We start from the raw sequence: 13310 nt of genomic DNA, 5'->3' as shown, positions 1-13310 counted from the left end.
TGGTGTCCCACTTACCCCATCCACTTGGGGTAGGTGGGACAGTGGTTCTTGAAATTAACTTTTGATACAAAAAATAACAAAATTACCAAGTTAAACTGCATATAATGCCGCCAAAAAGCTCAAAAATTAAATTAATACTGAAAACGCCTATTGAATGACTTGATTATTGATTTTGTGGCTGAAAATCGCAAATCGTGAGTTTTTTGGGTTTTGTCACCAAAACCAAGAAAAAATCTGTCTCGTGCATTCAGATGAAGTTAATAAACATAATAAACTTAATAAACACCATACATTGTCCTAGGATTATACTTGAATTATAAAACATAAGTCCAATCTGTATACATTTACGTGAGTTTTATATCCAATAATAGAGACCTTGCGAAATGAAGTTAGAAACCACAAACTTTAACGTGTAGAGGATTATAGAGGATTATGTATTCAAACCCACTCTGCCATTAAAGCTGCTTGAAGTTAAAGTTAACGCGAGAATCTATAGTGTGCCGTAAATTATGATGAAATACGTCATAATTTAGAACAATAGTTTGCCTATTTCCTCATAGACTACATAATTACCAGTTAATAGACCAATTATTGGAAATCTAATTCGGTTGGGTAAAAAACACGTTACATGTTGCTGAAAATTATTGATTGAATTAGATCAAAATAATTTTTGTTCCAAACGTCACACTTGATATATAATTTTGTGTGTGCTCATGGCGTACACCAAATCAGCTTGCGGAACCAAGTTTTAGCTTGACTTCAACGCCAAGGGATTAAGTTCCCGTAAAATGGTCTGGTTTTACTTGAGCCAGCAGTATACGATACTTCTGGAAGAGTAAAGCAGGTGCATAACATTTTTATATATAACATGTCATAGGTTGTGCCTGGTAAGAGAGGGGGTAGGGAGGAGGAGAGTGAGGGCATTGGAAGTGGACAGGGGGGTGCTTTGCTGGTAGCCAGGGGGGGGGGGGCTCCCCCGTGGGACATCTTGTCTTCCTTCTTGACCCTCCCCTTTTGGATGCTGGCCGCCGTGATATTTTACGCTTTTAGGCCTTTTTCTGCCATTTTAAGCCCATTTTTGTAAAAACGTTTCCCTTTGAGAATCGGCCCACGCCCTCCTAACAGAAAAACCCTGACAAAATCACTGGGGAGGGGGGAACAGGAGTGCGAGTGAGTAATTATAGGAGGGTCAAGTTTGAGAGAGCGAGTACAGATAGAGGGGAGAAGGAGGGGAAAATAAGGAGAATGTAGGGAAGGGGAAACAGGAGGGGAAGGGGGAGAGAGATTCAGAAGGAGGGGAAAGAAATAAAGAATATGTATTTCATTAGACTTTGCGAAGTAAATTGGAATATGAAATTGACAAAGCTGACGAGCCTTTAATAAATAATATTATATATATATAGGCCTATAACTATCGTAAGAATATTAATTGAAACGTATAGGGCCTAGCTAGTTTCAAAATAATATGATAAGGAGATTAACGCTGGGTCCCGACATAATCCATGTTGAGTGGTATCGCGAGTTCATTCATGTTTACTCAAACGAAGCTCTTAAGGTAGAGTCTTTTGTCTTGAAGTGGGACTAATAACCACTTGACTAAACAAAAGAGAGACATTTGGATGTAGTCGGTTACAAGCTCTTACACATGCCCTTCTTTTGAACGCACATTGATACACGTGTCCCGAGTTTAAGCGACAAGACGCTGTTGTTGCAGTAACCAACCATACGTTCGCGTTGGAGTAAATTTGAGCAGGAAATCCAATCGATATTTCTGAAGTTGCCGTTCCAGTTAAAGTAACTTCATTCCGCAAAGTCTCTAATATCCTTAAATGTCCCACTTACCCCATCTTACCCGAAATGTATTATATATATATAAATATTTTGATTAACATTTACCAAACGTGTTGGTTCTTAACTATCTTTGCCATTGTCTTTTGTGAGACTTAATTTGTTGCATTCTGTTTACAGGAGCCGTTCTGGTTCACAAGAAACTCCGAGTTCTTAGCAATGCGTTTATCGTTAACCTTGCTATCTCTGATCTCATGGTCTCTGCCATTATCAATCCATTCAGCATCGTAGGCGCACTAAAAACAGAGTTCTTCTACAAATACCCTGTAATTTGTGAGGTTATAGCTTGTCTGTGTGTCACTAGCTGTATTTGTTCCGTCTGGAACATAGCAGCTATAAGCATCAATCGATGTATCTGTATTTGCCATCGTATGCTCTACCTTAAGATGTATACCAAACGTAAGGTGCCATTTTACATCTGTGGCTTGTGGCTGCTTTGCTTTTTCATTGACTTTCCAAGCTTCTTCGGTTGGGGAGGTCACGAGTTCAACACCAAAGGATATTTATGGGTTTATAGCTATCTCATGATCTTGCTGATTACAGTTACACGCTCTACTTAGTTGGGTTTGGTATCTATACCCCAATGATTTCCATTAGTATTTGTTACGTTCGCATTTTGTTCTATGCTCGTTCAGTAAAAAAGGAAATAGAGAAGATGGCCAAAGCAGACAATGGCAATAAATCAACGGCAGGCACGAAGATTAAACAAACCGATCTGAGGCTCCTCCGATCAATTGGGAGCATTTGGGGAGCATTCATGTTGATGTGGACACCATACGCTGCCGTCGTGATCTTTGATTTCTACGGAACATGGTCACGCCGGTTTTTTATAACGGCAAATCTCTTTGCGCACACTAATTCTAGTATAAACTGTGTCATATACGCGGCGACTAACAACAACTTTCGCGAAGGATATCTGAAGTTTTTGCTTCTTTGTTTCTCTTCTAATAAAGAGACGTTAGCGTCGTCATCTTCAAATATGTCTGTAAAAACGATTTCATCTAGTGTTATAAAACGTTAGAGCTCTAAAGTCACTATTCCGTACAATTTCGTAAATTGCGACGCGACAAATCCGGACAAGGGTTTCCAACTACTGCACGATGTAGGAAAACATCACCCCGGGGGGGGCACATCAAAATTTTTGGTGGGTATGCTCCCCAGAATTTTGAGGTGGTGGGTCTTCAGGAGCTGACGGTGTACCGGTAAAAGGGGTCTTTCGGAGCTGCGAAAAGTCAAAATCAAGGGTATTTCTTGGCTTTTTGGTTGAAAATCGCTTGAAAAAACAAGAAATATGAGGAATAAGCAATTTTGGGTCTTTTAGAGCTGAAATTATCAAAATCAAGGGTCTTTCGGAGCTTTATTTTGGTCAAATATAGCGGGTCTTTCAGAGCTGCGAAACCCAAAAGGGGGGTCTTTCCGGGGAGCATACCCGTATGGTCATTTGTGTTGAGTGCCCCCCGGGAACATCACCAGCCTGCCAGCTTGTTGCGTATTACTGTAATGTCTTATGCTTAGTAATGCTTATGTTATTTTAATTTCTTATGTATTCGACTTAATTAAATTACGTATTGTTTTAAGATATTAGGACATTAAGAGGGTAGTTTTCATCACTTTGCAAAATTTTCTTACACTCGTATTTTATCAAATTTGACATCTCTTATGCATTCCATTATATTTCTATTTCGTATAAAAATTGAAATTTATGAGGAAATTTCTTCACTTTGTTAAATTCTTGATTCATTATCCTTTATATTATAGTTTTTAATTTCTTATGTATTGCTAGTAGGTTAAATTTTCCATTTCTTATGTCTTAAAAAATTTGAAACTTTGCGAGGATCGTTCTCATTACTTTGTTAAATTTTTGATTTCTTATCCTCTCTATAAACACACCGAAGCTCTAAAACACCGAAATATATTTATCCATTACATTATAGCTTTAATTTCTTATGTATTCTGTTAAATTATAATTTCTTACGTATTCTATTAAAAAACTATGAAATTTGCGAGGACAATTTTCATCACTTTGTTGAATTTTCTATTTCTTAGGCATTCTATTAAATTATCAATTTCTTATGTATTCTATTAAATTTTCAATTACGTACGAGGCGTATTCTTTCAAAAATTAGACATTTGCGAGGAACGTTTCATCACTTTGCTAATTGTTTGATTTCTTAAGGGTAGACTAGGTATTGTTGGTCGAAGCAGCCAAGAAATCGATTTTCATTATCTAAATCAATATATTATTGCAATATAACACTTTGTTTTTCAAAAGTTCATTCTACAAATCATATACTTTGAAAACTTGCTTGATTTATTGTTGTTAATGGGTTATGTACATTTTACAAAAGTGTTGTTTCCGCCCTCTTAACTACATAACTCAAGAACCACAGAACGTACAAAAGTATATCTGTGATATTTGAATTTTCTACACGCTCGCTATGAAATGATCAATGCAATTTTTGCCAAAGCTCACTACCATTCGCAAGATGGTGTGAACTACCAAACCGCAACAGTTTGAAATAGTTGCTAACCTTAAGGAATCGGATAAAACTTTTGCACAGTATTTTTTGTGGAAGCTGAGAGTACAATTACATGCTGAATACAAGGAATATCCTTTCGATATCAAATGATTTAGATTTTTATCAAATTCGCGATATTATACAGATTTTATGACAATTATTATTATTTTTTTAATTTTGATATTTAACAGTCCTCGAAGTAAACTTTAAAAATCTAATGGTATTTTCTTAAAGTGTATGTAGCTGGGAGGAAAAGCCGTCGATCAATTGAAAATGTTGACCTTTCATAATGAAGTTATACATTATTTTCCCCAAAAGGCTTTATTTTATTTTATTTTTTTGTGGTGTTTTCGGGAAAATCCATAAATGTCAAAATTTTCAATTTCAATTAGATTGATAAAGTTTACTTCGAGGACTGTTAAATATCAATAATATCAATTTTGTATTATATATATTGTATTAAAGGAGGATTTCGTGATCCTAGCATCCTCTTTTTATGACATTTTTCAGTAGATATCCACGAAAAAATCTTATTTCCAAAATTTCAGTTCATTCCGATTTTGCGTTTGCGAGTTATGCATGATTATGTGTATTACACTGCTCCATAGACAATGTGTTGTAATTTCGTTCTGGTGCACCAGAACGAAATTCAAATTTAACGATATTTTTGCTAAACGAATTAATCTGCAAGAAATATTTGGTACATAAACATTATGTAGCCAGAGGTATCCAGTGGTGTAAAAATCTCATTTTTTTTTGGAAAAAGTGGGGGATGAGGCTGTGGATCACGAAATGCCCCTTTAAAAACATAGGAAATTTGTGAAGATCATTTTCATCACTTGAACTATAATTTCAACTTCTTATGTATATATTTTATTGGATATTCTATTTCTTATATATTCTATTAAATTTTCATTTTTTTTAATGTATTGTACATTATATTTGTAAGGGCAAATAATCAATATTTACGTGAGAACCAAATTGAATTGTCACATTGTTGAAACTGTTTTATATGCCACACTCAATTGTCTCCTTTTGTGAAAATATATAGTAAATCGCAGCTACCGTGTAATTTTATGAGTCCTTTTACCCAATAACATTTTTTGTCCATAAGGCACCATGTATTTTGAATGAGAGCACACAATATGCAATAAAGACAGCACATCTGAAACGGGCTTTAACTTAAATCAAGGTAGCTTTGTGTATTCTTTCAATTCCCTTTTACGGTTCAAACAAACTTTCTAAAATTGCAAGTCCTTCCTCAACTCTAATTCCAGTTTTCTATTCCAAATATGTCCAACTTACTGGATATTTTGTAATTCACTCCATTTCAATTTGCACGCATTTCCTTTCGACATTTGAATAACCCGCCCACACATTTTGTACAGAGAAGAATGAACAGCTTTTAAGTAGAGATAAATATGAAAATAACAAAAGACAATGTTTCTTCAGACCAGGGATAATAAACCTTTGGTACCCCGTTCCACTTCAGTGCCACTGAAGTTAAGAAATAGGCAGTTGTTATAAATCTACCTTACAGTGTGCTGACATTAAAAACTTAGATATCTCATGGACAAACATTATAATAGAGGTTATCCGTGTTCTATAGACGAATCCAATTTCACGCGTTCCTACACCTCAATGGCAGCCATAACTGGGTCTCCGTTGGCTCCATCCCACCTAAAGTGTAAAATGATGCGACTTTGGCGGGGATGTTAAATTGCATTCCATCACTCGTGTTACACGTAGATAAAGGAATGATGAAAGTTTACAGCACAATACAATATCAAATCGATTTTTAAGCGGGTTTAATCCACCCAATTGGGCAGTCACAACACCAGTTTGGTGCGCCGAGGACCCAGTAATGGCCGAATGAATTCTGACCATCACTTGGCTCGTTGGATTCGTTTCATAAGCTGCGTATCCTATCAGCGACTGCTATACCTTGTCTAGTACTTTCAAAAGATGTACCTGCATGTGCAACCATACCTGTTTCAAAATAGCTCGCAAAAGTCGTTTAGGTAACTCCGAAGTCGTACATTGAGTTGGTTTGAATGAGGAATACTACCGGAACCAGTGCCTTTTGTTAGAAGTCATACATGAGTAAAGTGGATAACCTCAATTGGGTATCGCTGTAAATTGTGTCATAAAAACAGAACGGTAAATGCTAATTACTTCATTTTTTCACACAACGTCACTTATGAATATATCATTTATGAAACGTTTTAAAACCAAACAAATTCAACCAGGATTTAAAATAAAGATGGATTATTATCCTATTGCACTTTTTTGACACACACTGCATTACACAAATCACGAAATTTGTGAGGATCATTTTCATCACTATCTTAAATATTCTTATATCTTATGTATTCAAATAAATTTTCAATTTCATATGTATTCTGTTGAATTTTCACTTCTTATGTATTCTATTAAATTTTCAATTTCTTATGTATTCTATTGAATTTTCAATTTCTTATGTATTCCATTGAATTTTCAATTTCTAATGCATTCCATTGAATTGTCAATTTCTTATGTATTCCATTGAATTTTCAATTTCTTATGTATTCCATTGAATTTTCAATTTCTTGTGTATTCCATTGAATTTTCAATTTCTTATGTATTCTGCTGAATTTTCAATTATGTATTCTGGACATTTTATAACAAAGAGCTATTATCAAATTTTGCCATTTCAGAGTTGCTCAAGACCCACTTAAAAATTAAAATTTTCTGTTTATAAAAATTATTATTATTTATGCGTAATGAGTTCAAGCTGGTAACAAAGACATGACGTATGAGGTAATTAAGCAGTATGATGAGTGCGTAATAAATTATGGCGTAATATTTCCAACCTTCTCCTAATTAATATTACTAAATAATAAGCCAAATATTATTGCATTATTATATCTGACAATCTAGTGTTATTAACATCCGGCTTTTTTTATTATTGTAAATATTATTGTATATATATATATATATACTATCGAAACGTTGACCTTAAGTAATCACCAATTTTGAAGGAATAAACACTAATCAAAAAAATAATAATATAACTATTATCTTTGGCTAAATTAAATTCAAAATACTGTATATGTAAATAGCGCCCTCAATTTGCGCACAAGTAAACAGTTTATAGAATAAAAATTACCACAAAAAGGCAAAAAACAAACAAAAGGATGGAAAATATTAATAAAAAAGAAGTTAAAATTAAAGGAGGATTTCGTGATCCTAGCATCCTCTTTTTATGACATTTTTCAGTAGATATCCACGAAAAAAGCCGATTCAATTGACTCCGATTTTGCGTTTGCGAGTTATGCATGATTATGTGTATTACACTGCTCCACTGTTGTAATTACGTTCTGGTATACCAGAACGAAATTCGAATTTGACGATATTTTTGCTAAACGAACCTATCTGCAAGAAATGTTTGGTACATAAACATTACGTAGCCAGAGGTTTCCAGTGGTATAGAAATCTCAACTTTTTTGAGAAAAGTGGGGGATGAGGCTGTGGATCAGGAAACTTTATGCTGATTTTATGATCATAGTGAGTTACGGCTTTCTGGTTCTGAACTCAAATGTCATTTTTACTGATTTTTCCAGTGGCATATCGCACCCAGTTATTGTATACAAACCAGAACAGTGCCAGAACCCTCATTGGTCTGACAATCACGAATTCAAGTTTGCTCTTCAGTTCTGAGTAGTCCCGGTAACAACAACTTCTTCACAAGCAAAAGACACAAAGTTCTCGTACAAAATAAATTAAGACAAACACTCATATTTACCCCAAAATATCAAAACAACAGTTCTTAAGATGAAGATCTCTCTATTAACTCAATTAGCTTTTGAAGCTTTTCTCCAAAAATGACACAGAGGAGATGATGTCTCACATTTTATTATTCTCTTTATTTCAGACAAAGACAAAGCACATATCGTCAGCCTGCTACGCTAATTGCCTAAGTCATTTTTTGTAATTTTGAGAATAAAGAACAAAGTGTGAAGCATGCATCAGTTACGTAACCATCCTAATTATTTCGGATTATTCCCTTTCATTTGTATCATTATCATTTGTTCTTGTTCAAAGATTGGTGAATGAATATGTTTAAATGCATGCTTGAACCATATTTTGTACGTTGGCATGCCGACCCTCATTTTAAGGTTGACTGGCTACGTTGGCTTGACGTTGGCATACCGACCATAATATAAGGTTGCTATAACAACGTTGATCCAACGTTGGCCTGACGTTCCCATACCAACCATAATTTAAGGTTGGCATGTCAATGCTGGTCCAACGTTGGCTTGGCGTCGGCTTACCGACCGCGACTATGCCGACCATCTGGACCATTACCGTCTTGCTATCTGGGTATTCTAGGGCAATTACTCTTGAGGATAGTCTCCCGGGGAAAGTCTTAAGTGATTAACCCTAGTTTTCAATCATAAACAGCAAAGACTCGATTCATACTGGCACCCCTAAAGTGCGATTAGCAGCAAAAAATGTATAAGTCCATTTGCCCTAACTGTGAAGGTTTTTGGGAGTTGACAATTCCCAATATTGATAAAAACTAAACCACCACTACTGCACACTGGAGAGGTTTTCTGTCAACAACTGATAAAATGGCATAGTATTTTAGACTAAAATAGTTTAAATTTTATACAATCTCTTATCATTGTTATGACTTCTTGAGTACCACTTTGGAACTTGTGGTTAGTGATATCAATAAGGTAACCCATTAAACTAGTAAACACATCCAGTCAAAACCTTCACTCTTAGAGCGAATGGACTTTACTTTTTGCAAAAGACGTCGACGACGTCATATGTCAAAAATCTACCCTTTACGACGCACTCTGTACGCGGGTGGGTAGCAATTATGTGTGAGAGTGACCCCCGCCCCGGAACATATGCACGAATCCATATCCTGAGTGAAGAAGTTTACATCATTATCAGAGTTGGCATGCCACTTCATATACCATAACAGGATAGATGACTATTGGAAGGGTTTGAAAGAACTGATAGGCAGCCCTTGTCAAATGGAGCTGCTGTAGGCCGGGGCCGTAGGAAGCTTCCATTCTGTTCTTCTATGAAGTTTACCTTTAAAAAAAAACAAGCGGAGTGTAAGTATTAACTTATTTTTGTAATACTGCTAATTCAATCAATCAATCAATCAATCAATCAATCAATCAATCAATCTATCAGTTAATCATGTCCAATTATTTATCTCAGCAGCCGGCTAGCAGTTTACAAAGACACGTGGTTTGATGCATATACAAAACATTATTTACCTGGCGTGGACGATGTGCCTTGTATAACAATAGCTAGCGAGTGACTAGCGTTCTGAGTGAAACTCAAGTCACAGTTGAAAACTGGCTGTTGAATGTACAAAGCCATACCCGTAGCAGGGCCAGCTCCTCTACACATTATTCCCGTGATTCCACACCACTCTGGAGCTCTTATCTCACCCTCCTTCCCTCCCCACTCCTAATGCTCTCCCTCCTCTGTTTCCCCTTACTTTAGCCCCCTCTACTCTTCTCTCTTTCTCTCTCTCTCTCTCTCTCTCTTCTCATTTCTTCTTTCGAGTAAAAATAACTTGAATGAAATTAAACTAGCCTATGGAAGTCATAGGCCCAATAGCTATTTCTATCGATCATCCTGCGTGGATTATCACATGAATAGATGTGTATAATATCACCCCAAGTGTTTATTCTTTTGTAATCTCGGTGGAAATATTTCGATGGTCTATATTTTTTGCAGCTGGATTAAGCCTAGACCACGGTTGTTTGATAGCATGTAAGACTACCGGTACGTCAAGAAAATGTGAACACTGATGGCGCTATTTATCTTAAATCGTGTTTTCATCTTTACCGGGATGGCATTAAAACATCAGGAAAAGAGAAACAAATAGCAGCGAGATTTTCAAAAAAACATTTAAAATTTAAAATTTAATAAAATGATCACATCATTGGATTCTCTAAACCACGCTTTTAGATGTAGATTGACATGTTCGATTTCTCTGCTCATCAATATTACACTGCAAAATCATTTCTTTTGTACACATAGATTAGGTAACTTCACACCAAGCGATTAAATGTGCCCATCCACCACAAACTGGTCGTAAAGTCGGCATTTTCCATTTTGAGATACAATCAAAAACAGTAGATGGATTTCTATGTAAAGTATATTAGGAATTTGACCTTTGATACTTCCACTTCCAGATGTCCGATGAAGCTGGTTGAGGTGTCATTTTAAAGCTGAAAGTGCACTCTTTCAAAATCTGTAATAAAAAGAAAATGACCTTGGGCCGACTTTACTACCACTTCATGGTGGATGGTCACAAATTATTTCAATGTAACAAACTGAAATGAAAACAGAAACTTCTTGCTACAAGTTTTAAATTGTCTAACAAAGGGTACGTACAAACAAAGATATCGATAATGATGTCAGTCAGGAGCTTAGGCAGGATAATAGCAAACTATGTGACCAATATACTAAAACCAATACTAAAACTCCTTACGTGAAATGACAGACCGATTATTATTAGTAGGCCTATTATTTCTCTAACACGATTAAGCACTGGAACCAACTACCCGACGAAATCATAACCATAGAATCGTCCAAGTATAGGCCCCTACTAGTAATTCGAGAAAGAAGTCATAAATCACTCCACACTCAGTATAACACAATGACGTAGAAAAACATAGATCGCTGAGCTCGAACTGGTACGTTGCCGTTTCATTGACAATCACACACTGAATACGCCATTATGAAATGAAGGGACCTAACAAAATCAGCATCAAATGCAACTAAAATGGGAACTGAATTTACTCTAGCATGTATGGATTAATAAAATTAAATAAATTACTTGTTGTAGCATATTCAACTTTACTGTGTACCATTTTTTATCAAAAAATCGCTGAATAATAAAGGCAGGCACGCTCCTAAATCTAATTCATTCGCCCGTTGCCATGCGGACGCTAAACAACTCTACCACCATGACCACTGAAGGCGAAATTTCGTAAAGTGGTAGAGTTGTTTAGCGTGGCAACACTGGTGATATACCAGATTCAGGCGTGCTTGCCTTTATAATTCAGCAATTTTTTGATAAAAACAATGGTATACTGGGAAATTTAATGCGTTTTAATACATGATTTGTTCAACTTTGTGTATTTATACAGCACCCAAACCGGGACCCAAACCTGCTTCACAGATTCGGCGAGCAGGGCACTCTATCATGGAATAATTGGTAGGAAAAGGCACTATCTCATTAGTATGAGCTGTACTGTTATTTAAATAGCGTATTGTTATTTAAATTTGGCCTCAGCTCGTATAGATGGCGCTAGTCATGGCATGCAGACGGAGCCTGTTCCAACCAGTGGAAGTGTACAGGCATTTTTAATTGATGCATAAATCACCGTTCTGTATATAGGTATAGGCTGGTATATTTTGTACACGATTTCTTTATACAACAATGGGGGTGATATTAAATGTGTTAAGTTTATAAAATGTGACATTTACGTGCCTTTGTATTGTCTGTAGTGCAGAGCTCCGCCGACTGAAGCAGCTTGAAGCTATAGATGGTGCCAGCGTGGCCGTCCCTGGCTGCATGTAGAATTCAATTGCAATAATATTGAATTATATCAGATTCATTTCAAGCAAACACCATTGGTCTGCTTTTGAAAAGAAATGTTAATTCCCATAGATATATAATCGAGTATCACAATGTCATTATATTATGTCAACCAGCCGTAGATCTTAAAATGTTCAAGGACATTTGGTTACGTAATTTCCACAACGGCGTTTGGTGATAGACCTATGAATAGGGATGAAGTGGTCTTCATTTCTGATCGGTCAGATGTGGTGTAAAAGATTTTGACTTGAAATACTACTTGTATTTCATACCATCTCGAATTTCCATCGCATTATTGACAGCAAGTCCTAATTTCGACATTGCTATTGTAAAAAGACATTCCCTTCTCAAATTAGCAGACTTTCAATAAAAAACATATCTCTGGTGCCTAATGGAAATACCGTCCGCCATTACGGGTGCAGAGGTCAGTGGTCTCAGCTCTCATAGCGGGCGCACTTTCAAGCTTGGTACTCGCATTGAACAGACAAAGTTCGCATACTGAATGGCGGCTTCATTTGTCAACCGTAATTAATATGACCAAGGGGTCGAACATGAATATTCATAACCGATTAATAACTGGACTCATTTTCTACCAAGCAAACCAGCGGGATTTGTCATTGCTTTGCGTGTTTAATAGAACAACCGTGAGTTTAGTGTCACCCCCTTGACTCTATCCTTTCTACCTCATTGGTATAACATCGCTTCACGCAGCACACACAGAAATCCTTCTCGCTTGGCCCTAATATTAAAGGTGTTGAGAAGTATTCTACTTGAACTCTCATGAATATTGATTGGCAACATTTTTGTCAGCGCTCTAATCGGACACAATATATTAGAATATTATGAATAGATTGCTGCAGTCCATGGAGCTATTATAAGATGGAGAGGAAATAGATTACGTAAGGCATTGAAACCTTGTGCCGATTTGAAATCTGACAAGCTATTCATCGAAAGGTACCTTTTGTTTGGGACAAAGGGCTTCCACCATTAAATCGGTAAGCTGACCCGACAGTGTATTAACGCTTTACCTAGCAGGCTACTGTCAATAAGTGATCAAATGCAAGTCGCGTGAAAGCCCTTAATGGAATGAAAAGTACCTATTGTTATACATAAACCCAAGGGTGTGATTGAGTAGCTGTAAGCACAAAAGGCACACATTAGCCGCTAATGCATAGTTCGTTGTCACCCCACTGACATTAGGTGCTTCATTTAAATAAATTGAATGCGCCTGCTGAATGATTACACATCATGGCTGCCATGTCTATAATGGTATTAAATAGCTACGTCCCGGGAGCTACGTATACATGTAACATATAATAAGT

Source organism: Amphiura filiformis, chromosome 14 (genome assembly GCF_039555335.1).
Source record: "Amphiura filiformis chromosome 14, Afil_fr2py, whole genome shotgun sequence".
NCBI classification, from domain to species: Eukaryota; Metazoa; Echinodermata; class Ophiuroidea; order Amphilepidida; family Amphiuridae; genus Amphiura; species Amphiura filiformis.
This window is presented reverse-complemented; position numbering follows the sequence as displayed.